The sequence below is a fragment of the Panthera tigris genome, chromosome C2 (genome assembly GCF_018350195.1).
Source record: "Panthera tigris isolate Pti1 chromosome C2, P.tigris_Pti1_mat1.1, whole genome shotgun sequence".
In the NCBI taxonomy this organism is placed as follows: Eukaryota; Metazoa; Chordata; class Mammalia; order Carnivora; family Felidae; genus Panthera; species Panthera tigris.
In genome coordinates this window covers 136,660,166-136,678,444 of record NC_056668.1, presented here as the reverse complement: position 1 = coordinate 136,678,444, position 18,279 = coordinate 136,660,166, and the positions used below count along the sequence as shown (strand labels likewise).

General features: G+C 36.2%; 1 long non-coding RNA gene across 1 annotated transcript; it reads left to right on the top strand.

Moving 5' to 3' along the window:
- The first annotated feature begins 2,410 nt into the window (after positions 1–2,410).
- On the top strand, positions 2,411–3,821 carry LOC122230660. The gene is made up of 3 exons (XR_006207692.1): positions 2,411–2,447; positions 2,984–3,049; positions 3,752–3,821. It is a non-coding gene; the product is annotated as an uncharacterized LOC122230660 (long non-coding RNA).
- Positions 3,822–18,279: the final 14,458 nt, after the last annotated feature.

The following is an 18,279-nucleotide window of genomic DNA, read 5'->3' as shown; positions in this document are numbered from 1 at the left end:
CGTGACTCAGTTTTTCCTTTGATTCTTCAAGAGTCCCTAGCTTCTCCATAAATTCCCCTCTTTGATTAGCAGAGTCAGTTTCTGCCAAACACTCTGGGCTAAAAACTGCACTTTTTTTTTTTCAATTTTTTTGTTTTTTAAGTTTATTTATTCGTGAGAGATAGGAGGAGACACAGAATCTGAAGCAGGCTCCAGGCTCCGAGCTGTCAGCACAGAGCCTGACACTGGACTCGAACTCACGAACTTCAAGACCACAACCTGAGCCAAAGCCAGAGGCTTAACCGACTGAGCCACCCAGGCGCCCCGTAAAAACTGCACTTCTAATCCCCACAAACTCTTTTGATTTGGACACATCTCCTGTCCTAATATCTATTTCAATACTTTGGACAGATTGTTAAGCTAACTGGGAGATAAACAGTCACTCACGTTTTGTTTGGTATCTACTAGCAGGTTTTCTGATCTGTTGGTCTATGGTGTCTAGTAAGGTAACCACGCGCTAGACACATGTAACTATTTACATTTAAATAGAAATTAAAGTTTAGTTGCTTATTTGCACTAGCCAACTTTCAAGTGCTCAAGAGCTACATATGATCAGTGGCTCCTGTATTGGACAGCACACAATTAGAATATTTCCATCATCTCAGCAAGTTCTATTGAACAGCAGTTGGTCCAAGGCCTTTCCAAAAACACTTGTTCAAAAATAGACTAAAGGTTGAGATACTTCTCTTTGAAGGTTGTTGAATAAAGACAAAATGAAGTTTGCGGTAAAAAAAAGAATTATTTGAAGAATGGAGATTAAATATGTCTTGCATAAGAATAAAACTAAGTTAAAAAATTATGGTGAGGATAATTACAATGGTTTGAGAAAGAGTGCATATAGAGACTAATAGACATTCAGTATCTTAATTTTTCCTTTGATGATTAAGAGATCCTTTCCCACAGGGCTCTTCCTTTAGGACATTGAGGAATTAAATTATAGTGTTAGTTTCCTAAGTAATTTCAGGGGCTCTCTACTCATTCTCACTCATTTTAGAGCTAAGAGGATTGTCGAGAATACATAGGTCACTTTCTAGGTCACACAGCTCAACTACCTGCAGAAACAACATGAGAACAACACACATCTCCTCAAGTCTTAATCTGAATAGTTGTTCTCTGTTGGACAAGGTATATTCAGGACATCTACCTCAAAATCTTTTCTTGAGTATTATCTCAACCAAAGATATTCAAATTAGAGGCTTCTGGAATTCAGCCTTTCCTGCCTCCAATGAAATGGGTAATTGTGTAACTGCCATTTAACATGTATCCGGATTTCTCTAAAGGCCAGAGAAAGGGAAGTCAGCCCCCTAGAGTTAATAACTACGACTGACCCTGAACTGTCTGAATCTCCTCCCCTGAAATTTCAAGTCCCTATCCACTTTCCCAAGCATTTGAGGAAATTAAGTCCTCTTTTGCAGGTGTATTTGTTCAGGTAAGTGTCTTCAGAGCTAAAATAATGTATTGCATAAGATGGAAAAATAAATATATTGGTAGAATTCTTTATGATGTATATTATAAGCAGGAACCAGAGAGAGCATGAACTATTTTATAGGAAAGGTTGTGGGTGAGGAAGAGCAAAATTGTCCAGCGTATAAACCTGCATTTAATTAGGTCAGTTTCTAAGAGTCACATTCATACGTATGTAAGTAAATATATATTTTTGTCCTTCAGGCCTAAATCTGCCAGGTCTTCAGTTCCGGGACTGACTCAGGACAGTCTTTAAGTTTTACATTTCCTTAAGTGGTTTAGTATGGGCTTGGCCAAAATCTCCCTGCCTGCCTGCCAAGTCTCCCTGTCTGTTACACATTTGATGGCTTCCTTCTGGGGCTTGCTAACTTCTGCTGTCTGACAAATGAATTAACAACAGGATATCATCAGAGTGGTTCCTAGATAATTAATGTCCATTTGACATTTCAGGGAGTTTATGCATTGAAAGACATTTGCTTCTAATGTATACTTCTATCCTCAGCTGTGCTTGGATTTTTTTTCAGCTCCTTTTTACAAGGTTTTTGGAATAATACTCAGCTTTCCTCTCCCAGGCTAAATCAAATTTCATGTACTTTGCTTACCTTCTTTCACGATTCCTTGTCTCCTTTCCCAATGCTCTCATTGATTCTAAACTGGGTCATTACTGGCCTTTAAGACCTACTGCTCCACTCAATTTTATACGTTTTTTTTTTTTTACTTTTTCCTGAGCGGGTTAAACCAGTGCTCTGTGGTTGAGATGGCCGGCAGTACTACACACAGAGTGGAAGTCATTCCCTCTAGGAGACTGGAGATCTCAATTTTCAGAGAAAATCAGAATACAGGGATAGTTTACTTTCTGAGAAATGGTAGAACCAAACTGAAACTATTTTTTTTTTATAAAGGTTTTCTGATACTGTTTACCACCTTTTCAGAACAGAAGCCGGGTAAGGTAATGCTTAAATTTGGTGTAACAAAAACTTATTTCCATACCCATCCTCTTTAATTCACCTGTAAACATGTTGTTTTCCAAACAAATGTAGATATTTATATCTTCGGGTCCCAAGCCTGGATTTTGAGATGTCTTTTGCTAATTTTCCTTAGCATCTCTTACATAGTCTTGGATACATCAGTCTATTTCCTGAAAATAAGGCTTTTCCTGCAAGTCCTTGAACTATACTATACATAGGAGAGGGGTAGACAGTGACAGTTACAAGCCCAGAATATTGATTCAGATTGCTTGGATCCTAATCTCCACTGTTACTTACCTATCTCTCCACTTCAGTTTTCTCATCTGTAAAATAGACATGATAATAGAACCTCCTTTATAGGATGTTAAGATTGAAAATGAAAATCTAAAGTGAGAGATTAGAAACATTAAATATTTTATTATAAAACTTAATGATAGTTTATTATCATAAATGTGAAGTCTGTCTTTAGTAGCCTTGTCCAATAACTGATGCAAGTGTTTTTTGTCTTCTAGGAAGCCTAGAGCATTCAAAGTCCACTTACAATTAATATTCCCCTCTTTGAAGACAAGATGAATTAGGTGATGTATGTGTTCTTAGAAGTTTAAACTCATGACTGTATGCAAATGTATTCTTCTTAGTATTCCTTAGGATACTAGCTGAGCAGCTCAATCAAAGGCCCAGACAAAAGTGGTTAAAAAAGTGGTTCTAAAGTGTTTCCCTTTCCTGTAACATTCCAACCTTAAGTAGTCCAGGTTTGATATGGTCATGCTATTCAGCTTTCACAAGCAGGAGCACATTTTAGCTGCAGAAATAAGAGAAAAGGACAGGGGAAGCCATACCCATTTTCCTTAAGAGCATAAACTGAATGTCGAACTCATCATTTCTGTTCATATACCTTTAGTTAGAACTCATTTACGTTGCCTTGCCACATCTATGCACAAAGGTTGAAAGGTGTCTTTAGCTGGCAGGCCATGCTAAATCCACATGCCCTCTAAAATTTAGGGGTTCTATTACTAAAGCTAGAACAATGGATATATATATATATATGCACAACTAGTTCTGCCTTCCACAGTCCACTCTTCTTATACCTATTATTACTTAATCCTCCCCAAAGGAGTCAAACTTCCATTTAATTATTGCTTACATTGCAAGGTCCAAGGTGCTTAGGCTTGGTAAAATACTTTCCTTCAGTTATGTGTATGTCCATTCTTTGTTTAGCACTCTAAAAGCTAAAATGAAAGTATTTTACTTCTTCTCAAACCCTACTATTCCCAATATAGAATGACGGAGAATGGAGTGAGCACAGAATATCTACAACAAACACTTCTCTTTGGAGAAGATGTGGAATGGGGAACACAAAGTAGGTATTCTTCATAACAGTTATTAAATCTTGCCAGGCAAGGACTATCAACATTCTCCGTCTCCCCAGGGATTAAGTTTCTGGTTTAGCACATCCAGTAGTTGTTACTTGGGAGTCTATTTTCTTCTGTGGGTCAGGGCTTTTCCTCTTAGAAGCTTTCCCTTTTATTTTAGCCATAATGTGCACTTCTGAAATGGGCATTGGGTAGAATTCCCCTCTGGAGGACTATGCAGCCTTGGGGTTGTCTGAGGTATTAAATAGCCGCAGGCTTTGAAGGTCAAACTAGTGGTTGCTTTAACAGTGAAACACCCTCAAAAAACCTGGAAAGCTTCTGGTCTATTTGCTTTTAGTCAAATTTCTATATGCCAGAAAGATGGTCAAATATATGAAGTCAGTATACATGTTTCCATACTTGAAAATTTTTCTCCTTTATGTCCTAGCTTCAATGATCTGCCCATTTCCATCTTTTTTGACTTGTTGGAGGATCCATGAAATCCTATTGAAATAAAGCTTAGATGACATCTTCAGTTGGATTCCTAGGAAATAAAACCTGAGACAAGTGTTCAGGTGAAAATCACTCAATAGTAAGTATTATCAAGGAAAGCCAGTAAAAGAGTAGGAAAGTGGGACGGGATATCAAGGATGGCAAGCAATATGAGTGGAAGGTAATATTACCTCAGTTACCCCAGGGGAGGACACAGCAGTGGATATCACACCTTTAATATCCTAATCAAGTCACAATGAAGCTGGAGTGTTTATACTTCTGCATTCATTGGTCATTGCTTTGGGTAAATGAAAGAATTTATAGGCACTTCTGGATTTCTCCATTTGAGGCATAACAATTCCGGCAGGCCAAGGGCAGCATGCCATAAAAGGATGCAGGTGTTGGCTGCAGGGAGGGGAAGCAGTCCTGGAGTTGGTGTGCACTAAAAAGGTAAGGAGATCACAGTGAATACTGGCACAGCATTACTACATGGCGGCATGATTCACTAAGAAGGCCAGTGTGGTCTACCAAGCTCGATGCGGTTTTAATTTGCATTTTCTTATTAATGAGTTTTTTTCACATGTTTAGCAGTGCTTTTTATTTCCTTTTCTATCAAATGACTAATAGATATTCAGCCAATTTTAATTTTCCTTAGTTCTTTTTCTTCTAGATTTCCAGAAACTATAATTAGGGAGATTGGTCACTTTTCTATGGTGTGAGTTACAGATATTTCACCTTTTTCGAACAATTATTTCTTTAAAAAAAAATGGGCTATGTTGACATTTTACTGGTAAGAGTTACTGCTATTGTTTGCATTTTTGAGGTATTTTGTGTGGTGCTGTGGGAGTACACTTTTCATGATCAATTATTGCATTAATTGGATTTTTCTGAACTTTAGACTTTCCCGTGATATTCGGTTTTGATTTTTAAATGATCCATAGTGATGTTTTTCTGGTTAATATTCTTCATTTGTGTTAGTATGATGGTCTTGTGCATATTTTTAAATATCTCTGTTGATGCTGTGTCAAACTCCTTTTAATTATTGTTTCCTGAAGTCTCCTGGAGTGTGGGGAGATGGCAGGAGGCTGCCAGAAACAACACAACTGAAAACTTTTTTTCTACTCTGCTGCCAAAGATTCAGACTGCTTCCCACAAATACAGCTTTTCTGTGTGATTCCTTGAGTCCATGTTGACAAATGGAAAACATGGCATTTGTATTTCAAAGAAATCTCCTTCCAAAAGGAACAATTTGCTCCCCTGCTCAGTACTTTCTAAGATCTGTGGTTGCTTGGTCCTTGTGCCATTACTGTGCTTTATCTCTTTACCTGTTTTGTGTAATTGACCGCTTCCTCAGCTGCCTTTATATTCCTAAGTTGAAGTTTATAGGGATTTTTCTTTTTTCCCCTTTTTGCATGTGTTTACTTTAGGTTTGGTGCTTATTGCCACAAATGTATTTATAATAGGAGTTTTAGTCTCAGGGAAAATAATCTTGCCGAGAACTCTTATGAGTAGACAGCAACAACATTTCTGCAGAGATAGGAAAGAGTTACAAAGGTAGTTTTGAGAGAGCATGAAACACACTAATGGGAAGAGTAAGGGCTTTGGAATTCAACAGGCTTGCATTTATATGGTGCTCATCCACTTACTAGTTGAATTATCAGAGAGGCAAATTACAACATTCTGAACTTGTTTCCCTCTTTTGTATAATAAAAGTAATATTTTCTTAAGAAAATATTAAATATTTAAGAATTATTTTGTTAATAGGATTAACTACAATATATTTTTAAGTCATCCAGCCATCTGTGTTGATTTTGTTTTAATTGCATTCAAAAATAGTTAATATAGGCAGAGTACTAGACAGAAAAATGGCTGGAAATAAAATTATCTAATAGGTAGAAAAACTAATATAGACAGTTGTTAAATTTTGTGAAGGGACTTTTGTTTATTGATTTTGAAAAATGTTGAAACTTACTTTCACTTAAAATCAAAATATCTTACAGAGGTTGATGGTTAATTTTATGTGTCACCTTGGCTAGGCTAGATACCGCCTTGTTGAATCAAATACCAGTCTAGATGCTGCTGTGATGGTATTTTTAAAATGTGATTAACTATCAGTAGACTTTTGGAAGGATACTGTTTTACTCACTGTCTATGGGCTACATCCAATCAGTTGAAGGCCCTAAGAGCAAAGCTTCATGTCCCCAAAGAAGGAGGAATTCTGCCAGAGTTTCTAAATTTCAAGCTTAAGATCGTAACATTGTAGAAGAGGAAAAAAATTTTTCCCTTTACCCTAAATTCTTTGCTGAGGCCTCCTTCTAATAAACAAAAGTGATTAATAGGAGAAAAACAGAAGTTTAATAACATGCATACCTCCTGTGTATATGTGAGATACCAGGTACCTCCCTGAAATGGCCCAAGCTACCACCTTAAATACCATCATCAGCTAAAGACAAAGGAAGCTGGGGTGGGGGGAGCCAGTTTGGGGAAGTGATCAGGTAAAACACGATAAATAAGAATAGGGTTGTTATGCAGATTTAAGTCTTTGCCTTCTTCAGTGGTGATGATTTCTGGAGATCTCCTGGTATAGAGACAGACAGGCTTAGAAATGAAGAAGTCCCTCATACATCTAAATGTCTCTTACAAAAAGTTGATTACTTGGGGCGCCTGGGTGGTTCTGTCAGTAAAGTGTCTGACTTCGGCTCAGGTCATGATCTCACAGTCCGTGAGTTCAAGCCCTGCGTCGGGCTCTGTGCTGACAGCTCAGAGCCTGGAGCCTGCTTCAGATTCTGTGCCTCCCTCTCTCTCTGACCCTCCCCCGTTCATGCTCTGTCTCAAAAATCAATAAACATTAAAAAAAATTTTTTTAAGTTGATTTCTACTTTGTTTTCAGAGCATTTACTATGTCTGCTGTATTGTAATTATCAGCTCAATAACTCTTATGCCACAGAGGCATATTTTTGGGTCATATATTTGGCTCCCCTTCAGTCCCACCTTTGCACCTTGAAGTAAGAGGATTCACAATCATTTCTTCCTATCTCATCAAACCAGTGTCTTCTTGGTCCTGAGGCCAATCCAGTTAAACAGTAGTGTCCTTGCACTTTCAGATTTCAGCCTTTATAGTATGAGCAATCTTGTATTTAATATGAGGCATTGCAATAGAAACAAAAGAAGAATGAAGGGAAATTGTTGGAGCAGACTATAACACCAGTCTGAGTCCTGAGGGCAACAACGGTCCAGAAGATTTCTAGATGCCTGGCTCAAAGCATCTTTTGCTGTTTCAGTGTCTCTGATGATGTCATCATGTGTTCAGGTAAACTTTGTGAGTGGCCCACACAGCAGTAGGCATGAGGATTGTATATACAAGCACTGCAGTAGTTATTTCTCTGATGTTTACATCAAGTTGTCCCCCTTCAGTTTGTAGCCATCAGGAAAAAATTACTAAGAACAAAAACTACACAAGTCACAAGGGTAGGAGGTAATTGCAAACTTCAGTTTGGAAATTCATAGCCAGATTTTGAAGAAGCTAGAAGAATTCAGGATCCAGTCCATAAGTAGAAAATAAAACCTTAAAACCAATAGCACTAGAATCCAGTTATTTTCAACGGTGTAAACATAATTTTTCTATGATCACCCAGATTTCTACTAAAAATAATCACAATAAAACTAATTTGTTTGCAAATTAAGTGTAGTTTGAATAAATTTGGTCTGATTATATAAGTGGAACAAGAATATAGCTATCGACCATATTGGATCTTTTTAAATATGCTGTGCTGGAACTTTTCATAAGGAATCTCGTTGAAACTGTTTTTTTTGAAGTAGGGTTTTCATACAATGTTCTATTATATCAGTTTCAGGTGTACAACATATTGATTCAACAACTCTATGTTATGCTATGCTCACCACAAATGTAGCTACCATCTGTAACCATACAGTATTATTGACTATATTCCCTCTGCTATGCTTTTTTCCTCGTCACTTATTTATTTTATAACTTAAAATTTGTACCTCTTAATCTCCTTCAGGTATTTCACTCACCACCTCCCCCCAAAACTTGCCTCTGGGAACCACCAGTGTGTTTTGTATATTTAAGAATCTCTTGGTTTGTTTTCTTTTGTTTTTTAGATTCCACATGTAAGTGAAATCATGGTGTTTGTTTTTCTCTGACTTATTTCATTTAGCATAATACCTGCTAGGTCTATCCATGCTGTGGCCAGTATAGTCTAGGGTGAGTGTGGGTGTATATGTATAATACCTTCTTTGTCCCTTTGTCTATAAATGGACACTTGGGTTGCCTTCATATCTTGGCTAACATAAATAAGGATGGGATGAACATCAAGGTGCGTATATATTTTTGTTTTGGGGGGATAAATACTTAGTAGTGAAATTATTGGATCATAGGGTATTTATCTTTTTAATGTTTGGAGAAAACTCCTTACGGTTTTCCACAGTGGTTGCACCAATTCACATTTGCCACCAATCGTTCATGAGGGTTCCCATTTATTCACATCTTCACCAACACTTACTTCTTGTGTTTTTGATGCTACCCATTCTGATTTCTAGGACATGATCCTTAATTGTGGTTTTGATTTGCATTTCCTGATGATTAATGATGTTGAGGATCTTTTCTGTATCTGTTGACCATCTGTATCTCTTTTTTAAAAAAATGTTTATTCAAATCCTCTAATTTTGTAATTATTTTTTTGGTGTTGACTCGTACAAGATCTTTATATATTTTGGATATTCACCCTTTATTGGATATATATTTTGCAAATATTTTCTCTCATTCATTATGTTGCCTTTTCATTTTGTTGATGGTTTTCTTTGCTGTGGTCCCAATAGTTTATTATTTATTTTGTTTGCCTTGTGTGGAGACATAGTCATAAGTCTAAGAGATTAGTGCCTGTTTTCTTTTAAGGGTTTTATTGTTTAAGGTCTCACATTTAGGTATTTCATCCATTTTGAGTTTATTTTTGTGTAGAGTATAAGAAAGTGGTCCAGTTTCATTCACCTGTGTGTAGCTTTTCAGTTTTTCCAACACCATTTTTTTTTGAAAAAGCTGTCTTTTCCCCCATTGTCTATTCCTGTCATAGATTGACCACTTAGGCATGAGTTTGTTCTAAGCTCTGTTTTCTGTTCCATCGATCTGTGTATGTATATATATATACACGTATATATATGTACGTATATACATGTATATATATACGTGTATATATATATATGTATATATATGTGTGTATATATATATATATATATATGTATATATATTCATGTTGATTATTGTGCCAGTACCATACTGTTTTGATTAGAACGTCAGAGTGTATCTTGAAATCTGGGATTGTCATACCTCTAGCTTTGTTCTGATTGTCTTGGCTGTTCAAAGTCTTCTGTGATTCCATATAAATTTTAGGATTATCCTAGTTCTGCGAAAAATGCGGTTGGTATTTTGATAGGGATTGCATTGAATCTATAGATTGCTTTGGGTAGTATGGACATTTTAATAATAATTCTTCCAATCCACAAGCATCGAATGTATTTCCACTTGTTAGTGTCTTCTTCAGTTTCTTTCATCACTGTCTTACAGTTTTCAAATTATAAGTCTTTCACCTCTATGATTAAATTTATTCCGTAGAAATTTTATTCCTTTTGTTGAAATTGTAAATAGGATTATCTTCTTATTTTCTGTGTCTGTTTCTTCATTATTCGTTTTTTTAAATTTTTTTATTGTTTTTAAATTTTTTTTTAATGTTTTATTTTTGAGACAGAGCATGAACAGGGGAGGGGCTTGAACTCACGAACCGTGAGATCATGACCTGAGCCGAAGTCGGACACTTAACCGACTGAGCCACCCAGGTGCCCCCATTATTCATTTTTTGATGAAGTCTTCAGGGTTTTCTATATATACTATCATGTTTTACTTCTTCCTTATTGATTTGGATGCCTTTTATTTCTTGTCTGATTACTATAGCTAGGACTTCCAGTACTGTGTGTAAATAAAAGTGGTGAGAGTGGGCATCTTTGTCTTTTTTCCTGACCTTAGAGGTAAAGCTTTCAGTTTTTTACCATTGAATATGATGTTCACTGTGGGTTTTTCATATAAGGCCTTTATTATGTTGAGGAAGGTTTTCTCTAAACCCACTTTGTTGAGGGTTTTTATCGTGAACAGATGTTGAGTTTTATTAAATGCTGTTTTTTGCACATATTGAGATGACTATATGGTTTTTATCCTTCCTCTTGTTAATGTGCTATATCACAAATACTAAATCACACTTGTATCTCTCGAATACATCCCCCTTAATCATGGTGAAAAACATTTTAATGTACTGTTATACTTGGTTTGCTAATATTTTGTTGAGGATTTTTGATCTTGGTCTGTAGTGTTTTTTTGTTTTTATTTATTTATTTATTTATTTTCCCTGTGATGTATTTGTGTGGTTTTGGTATTAGGGTAATGCTGGCCTCATTGAATGACTTTGGAAGTTTGGAATAGTTTGAGGACAAAAGGTTTAGGAGAAGTAGCTGTATCAAGTATTCCTAAAAACAAATATGGAAGGTCAAGCAAAATGAGGAGACAAGGGAGCACAACCTCAGAAAAAGAACTGAACGGAGATAAGCAATCTGTGTAATAAGGAATTCAAAGTAATGATCGTAAACATAGTTACATGACTGAAATGAAGAGTGGATGAACTCCCTGAGATAAAATTAATAAAACTTTGGGTAGACCCATCAAGAAAAAGGAGAGAAGACCCAAATAAGAAATAGGAGAAATAACAACTGACATCACAGAAATACAAAGGATTACAAAAACAACTATGAAAAATTATATTCCAACAAGTTGGACAACCTAGACGAAATGGATACATTCCTAGAAACAGTCTTCCAAAAATGAGTCAGAGAAATAGAAAAGCTGAACAGATCAATTAATAGTAATGAAATTGAAGCAGAAAAAAACAACTCCCAACTAATAACAGTCTGGGACCAGATAGCTGCACAGGCAAATTCCACCACACATTGAAGGAGAAGTTAATACCTATTCCCCTCAAACTATTCCAAAAAAAATCGAAGTGGAAAAAGCTTCTAAATACATTCTTCAAGGTCAGCATTACCCTGCTACCAAAACCAGATAAATAAACTACAAAAGATGACAACAGGAGAATATTCCCAATGAACATAGATGCAAAAATCCTTAACAAAATATTAGCAAACCTTATTCAATAAAAGGATCATTCACCAAATCTGATTTATTCTGGGGATGCCAAGGATGGTTCAAAATCTGCAAATCGATCAGTGTAACAAAATGAAGGATAAAAAAATCATGTGATGACCCCAATATATGCAGAAAATCATTTGATGAAATTCAACATACACATATGAGGGAACATAACATATGACAAATCCACAGCTAGCATCATACTCACTGGTGAAAAACTGAGACCTTTTCCTCTAAGATCAGGAACAAGAGAAGGTTGTCCACTCTCACCACTTTTATTCAACATTGTAATGGAAGTCCTAGCTTCAGCACTGGGACAAGAACAAAGAAATGGCATTGAAATTGGTAAGGAAGAAGTTAAACTGTCACTATTTGCACATGACATGATGCTATACATAGAAAGTCCTATAGACTCCACCAAAAAAACCTAGAAGAATAAATTCAGTCAATGGCAGGATACAGGATATACAGACATCTGTTCCATTTCTATACACTAATAATGACATATGAGAAAGATTAAAAAGCAATTCCACTTATAGTTGCACCAAAGAGAATAAATACTTGGGAACAAACCCTCTGAAAACTAAAATATTGATGAAAGAAAGACATTGAAGATGACACAAAGCAATGGAAAGAAATCCCATGCTTACAGATAGAAAGAATTACTATTGTTAAAATTACTACCGTACTATCCCAAGCAATCTATGGATTCACTGCCATACCTATTAAAATACCAACAGCATTTTCCACAGAGCTTGAGCAAATAATCCTATTTGTATGGAATCACAAAACCTTAAATAGCCAAGGCAATCTTGAGCAATAAGAACAAAGCTAGAGGTACAAAAATCCCAGATTTCAAGATACACTACAAAGCTATAATAATCAAGACAGGATGGAGCTGGCATAAAAATAGACACATAGATCAATGAAACAGAATAGAGAGCTCATAAATAAACTTACACCTAGAGTGTCAATTAATCTATGACAGAGGAGGCAAGAATATAAAATGGAGAAAAGACCATCTTCAATAAATCATTCTGGGAAAATTGAACGGCTACATGCAAAAGGTTGAAACTGAACCATGTTCTTACACCATGCACAAAAATAAATTTAAAATGGATTAATGACCCATATGTGAGACCTGAAACCATAAAACCCTAGAAGAGAGCACACAGAGTAATTTCTCTGACATCAGCCATAGCAACAATAGGTCTCCTGAGTCAAAGGAAGCTAAAGAAAAAGTAAACTTAACTATTGGGACTACACCAAAATAAAAAGCTTTTGCATAGTGAAGAAAACCATCAACAAAACAAAAAGTAAATCTAGTAAATGGGTGAAAATATTTGCAAATGATATATCCAATAAGGGGTTAGTATCCAAAACATATAGACAGTTTATACAATGCAATACCAAAAAAGCAAATAATCTGATTAAAAATGGCCAGCAGACATGAATATTTTTCCAAAGAAAAAATAAAGATGGCCATTATATATGAAAAGATGCTCAAAATCACCAATCACAAGAGACACACAAGTCAAAGCTACAATGAAATATCACCTTATATTCTTGAAAATGGATAGTATAAAAATGACAAGAAATAACAAATGGTGGCAAGGATACAGAGAAAAATGAGCCCTTGTATACTGTTGGTGGAAATGTAAATTAATACAGCCACTGTGGAAAACAGTGTAAAAGTTCCTCAAAAATTAAAAAAAAAAAATAGCAATACTCTCTAACCCAGTAATTCCACTATTGGGTATTTACCAAAGAAAATGAAAATACAAATTCAAATACAAATATTCCCTTGTATGTTGATTGCAACATTATTTATAATAGCCAAGTTACAGAAACAACCTCAGTATCTATTAATAGATGAATTGGTACAGAAGAAGTGATTGATATTTATTCATTCATTTTTAATCTATTTTTTATTTATATCTATTTAAGTGGAATATTACTCAGCCATAAAAAACGAAATCTTGCCATTTGTGGCAATGTGGATGGACCTAGAGGGTATTATGCTATGTGAAATAATCCGCTGAGGAAAGACAAATATATACTTCTATGTGGGGGCTAACAAGCAAAACAAACCAGGCAGAAAATGTCCCATAAATACAGGGAACAAACTAGTGGTTGACAGACAGGACAAGCAAAATGGATGTATGGGAGTGGGAGGTACAGGCTAACAGTTATGAAATGCGTAAGTCATGGGGATGATAGGCTGTTAGTAGTAATTAAGCCTTTGGGGAGTCAAAAGTTATACATGGATTTTTGCCTGTGTGGAGTGTCAGTGACCTTAACCCCCATATTGTTCATAAGTCAACTGTAACCTAGATATACAATATATTTCCATCATTTAACTTAGCAGAACGGTAAAGTTTCAACTTATCAAAGAGAGTTGGAAAACTATATTTTTAATGTTTATTTATTTTGAGAGAGAGAGAGTATGTGTGTGAACAGAGGACAGAGAGAGAGACTCCACCCTGACAGCATAGACAACTCGAGGCTCAATCTCACCAACTGTGAGATCATGACCTGAGTCGAAATCGAGAGTCAGATGCTTAACTGACTGAGCCACCCAGGTTACCCTGGAAAACTTTTTTTTAAGGACACATAGTGTAAAACATAATGATTGTTGAAAAGTTTACACAAAAACTCCTATCCCACTTTATCTAAATCACTTGCTTCCAACAATTACATTTAGACTACTCACAAAAACCAGGAGACATGAGACAAAGTCAACCATTATCCCAATCTATTTTTCTTGCTGCCACATTTTCTAACAGATAATATGAACTTATTGAACTAGTAAACCCAGATAAAATAAAAGTTCTATGTCTGCATTATATTTAATGCTAGTAACTATGAAGAGGTGCCTATTTTAATTAAAGCAACAAATTTTATTCACCAAAGATTATCTCAGATCATGTTAACTTGTAAAACACTTGGGTTATTGTCTACATTTTGGGGTTTAGAAATACTTAGTTTGATAAGTACTTATTTTTAAGCCAACCAAATACAGCTCTTTTACAAATTAATTTTCGCACTACCAGCCAGAAAAAAATAGCACATATCCATAACATACGTATGTAGATTCAAATATACATACAGACACAGAGACATTATAGCTGACATTCTAAAATTTCAACCATGAATTAGGTACTATGCCATAAAACTCAGTGGTTTATAAATAACAGTTGAATCCAAATTGTGTTTGTAGCAGTTTACCCACTCAGATGACTAAAAGCTTTTCTTCTAAGATTTGTCAAGAAGACAGATAAGAGTTTTCATTAGCTCAATTCCACATAGCATTTTTTTCTTCCTGATGAGAACTATTCCCCTGAAGTTTGCATTTAAAAGAGCTAGCTCCTAAGTCCTGAAGAAGATGGGGGAGAGAATCCACACCAAAAGACACAGAGAAAAGATCCAGGCTTTCTCCTGTATTTTTTTTTTTTTTTGGATGGAGTTGGGGGGAGGGACAATATATTTGCTTATTAATCCAAGATCTAGAGTAATTTCTATTTAAATTTTCCTTCTTTTTTAAAGTGTATGACAGTTCTGTTTCCAGTATCCTGATCCTTTATAATACCTACAAGCTTTGAGAAAAATAGAGGAGGGTTTAGGATTGGTAAAAGAATAGGTGGGCTTTGAATTGCTTCTAGAGCCACATTACTAATTTTGTAATGATTGGTAAGACAAGACAATTACTTCTAATTTCTGAAATAATTGCTTTGCAGCCTGAATAATGTCAAAGGACTAACCGCCCATCCAGCTACGTTATCTTCAATTTGCTTCTTTATATCAAGGAGAAAAGTTGTGACTAAAATAGAAATTTAAAAAGTTCTACTTTCTGGAGCATCAAGATCTAATGCAGTATGCCTTTGCAAAGTTTGCATAGAGTATTCAACAAAGCCGTTTTAATGTTCTTTTACTGAGCGCACAGTTCAATGGTGGACCAATTTGCCTTAAAGGGATAAGCCTCTAATATTTTGCTCAGCCTCTGAACATTGTCTTCATCAATGCTAGAATAGCCCACAAGAAATGCTGGTCACCTGTTTCCTCTGTGAGGGAGTTTGACTCCTCAGGAGGCCATTTGGCTTATCTGTTAACTACAGTACAATCATGGGTGGGAAGAACATTCCTTAGCAGCCAATCAAGGTTCCTGAGAATGAGATTTGAAGGACCGCTAAACTTTCTCACTCTTGTCTAAATTTGGTAGGATCTTCTTCCAGTGGAGACAAATAGGACTTTTTAATTTCATCCTGTCAAGGGAGTCTCTCAGGCTAGCTGCCATACTCCTTTGTGTTCTCTTTTCAGTTACTCTTGCCATAGGTATCAATAACACAGTTTTTGAAAATTTGAGCTGGAATTTTTTTTTTCAAATACCGAAATGTTTCCATCTCAGAAACCAGTAATCCTTGATTTATGACTGCAAGAAGCATCCCAAAAGATACAACAGATGCACCCTTCACAAGATTCAGGATATTCACTTCCTGTATCAGCCTAAGAAAGCTAAGACCTTCAATGTCCCAGGCAACAAGAATGGTATAGAGAAAATGGTATCTCTGTTTTTCCCATAGGAATGTGAGTTGACTGCGCGCACAGACCTGCTCATCTGTGACACTGGGCAGGCATTGTTGGATTGGGACTTTTCTAGCACTAACAGGACACAAATGTTGAGACAACGAAAGCCCCTTATGGAAGTTGACCCCTTATGATATGCTCCCCTCCAAGTTGGCATACTTGGACAGAGGATGCTGCTTCTTGGATTCACAACCTATTCATCTGTCTGCCAGATGCATGCCAACACTAGCATATCCTGACTGGCAGAGACCCAGAGGGAATATTCTCACTGGTCACAAAGCCAAGTGCTTGAGACATAGTGTAAGATGAGAAGAAAACCCATCTGGCTTATTGTTTCCTCCTTATGACAACACAGAAGACCAAAGAACTCAATGGCCATCTCCTAGAGGAAAAAGAATCAGTAGAAAATAAGAATATTCACTGAGCAGGGAAAGAATGATAAGGAGGCAGGTAGGCAGAAGCTTGGATTTGCTGCCACTGCTCGTGGAACTGTGACACATGTGAGGCTCCTTAGGTAGAGTGGCCCAAGGATGGTGACAGAGAAATCTACTCAGAAATTGAAATTACCATAATAAAGTACCCATGTCTGAAGCCTTCAGGTGAGCTCACCATATAATTCAGCATGGTTGAGTTGCAGATGTGAGACATTTACCATTAGTCTACCTTTAGATGCCATAACCAGGGAAACTTCACTGTTTTTGAATGAAACTTTTTTTTACTTTTTTAGAAAAGTTTATTTATTTATTTTTGAGAGAGAGAGAGAGGAGATAGAGATCTGAAGCAGGCTCCAGGCTCTGAGTTATCAGCCCCGAGCCCAACGTGGGGCTGGAACCCATGAACCATAGATTATGACCTGAACTGGAGTCAGATGCCCAACTGACTGAGCCACCCAGGTGCCCCAGAATGAAAGTTTAAATTGAATATATTCTTAAAATAAATGTTTGTGACTGATTCCACTAAGATGGCATCTTTGTTCTTTTTGTGAGGGAAAATAAAGTCAGTAATAATTCAGCAACTGCTGATAAACAATACACTACTAAGAGAATGCTGGGACAGGAGTGTGAGTCCAAGTATACCTCTGTGTCACAAAGCCCAAGCCAGACTGCATTTGAAAGGTAAGAGGAGAAGGTACACACTGACCACATTTCCCCTCCCCGAGGCCATCACAGTACCATGCACAGAGATCTCCCATGAGCTTCTGATTCCTCTAGTGGGAAAAGAGAGCCCAGGGAAGACAAGCAGTCTTAACTTCGTGGGAGCCCCTACCCCACAGCAATTACAGATACAAAAATCCTCAACAAAGCATTAGCACAGCAAATCCAACAATACATTTAAAAGATCATTCACCATGATCAAGTGGAATTTATTCCTATGATGCAAAGGTGGTTCAGTATTCACAAATCAATCCATGTGATGCATTACATCAACAAGAGAAAGGATAAAAAAACCAAATGATCTTTTCAATAGATGTAGAAAAAAGCATTTGATGAAGTACAATATCCACTCATAAGAATCCTCAACATAAGTAGGATTAAAGGGAACATACCTCAACATAATAAGGCTATATATCACAGACCCACAGCTAATATTATACTCAGTGGTGAAAAATGAGTGCTCTTCTTCTAAGATCAGGAATAAGACAAGGATGCCCACTCTCTCCAGTTTTATTCAACATAGCACCAGAAATGTTAGCCATAGAAATCACACAGCAAAAAGAAATAAAAGGCATCCCTATTGGTAAGGAAGAAGTAAAACTGTCACTATTTGTAGATGACTCCACCAAAAAAATATTAGAAGTGATAAATTCAATGATGTCACAGGATACTAAATCAATATACAGAATTCCATTGAATTCCTGTACACTAATGAAGCAGAAGAAGTAAATTAAGAAAACAATTCTATTTACAATTGCACCGAAAATAATAAAATACCTAGGATCCTAAGGAGGTGAAAGACCTATATTCTGAAAACTGTAACACATAGATGAAAGAAATTGAAGATGACACTAACAAATGGAAAGATATTCCTTGCTCATGGATTGGAAGAATATTAAAATGTCCACACTACCTAAAGCAATCTACAAATTTAATGCAATCCCTATCATAACACCAACAGCATCGTTCAGAGAACTAGAACAAATAATCCTAAAATTAGTATGGAACCACAAACAACA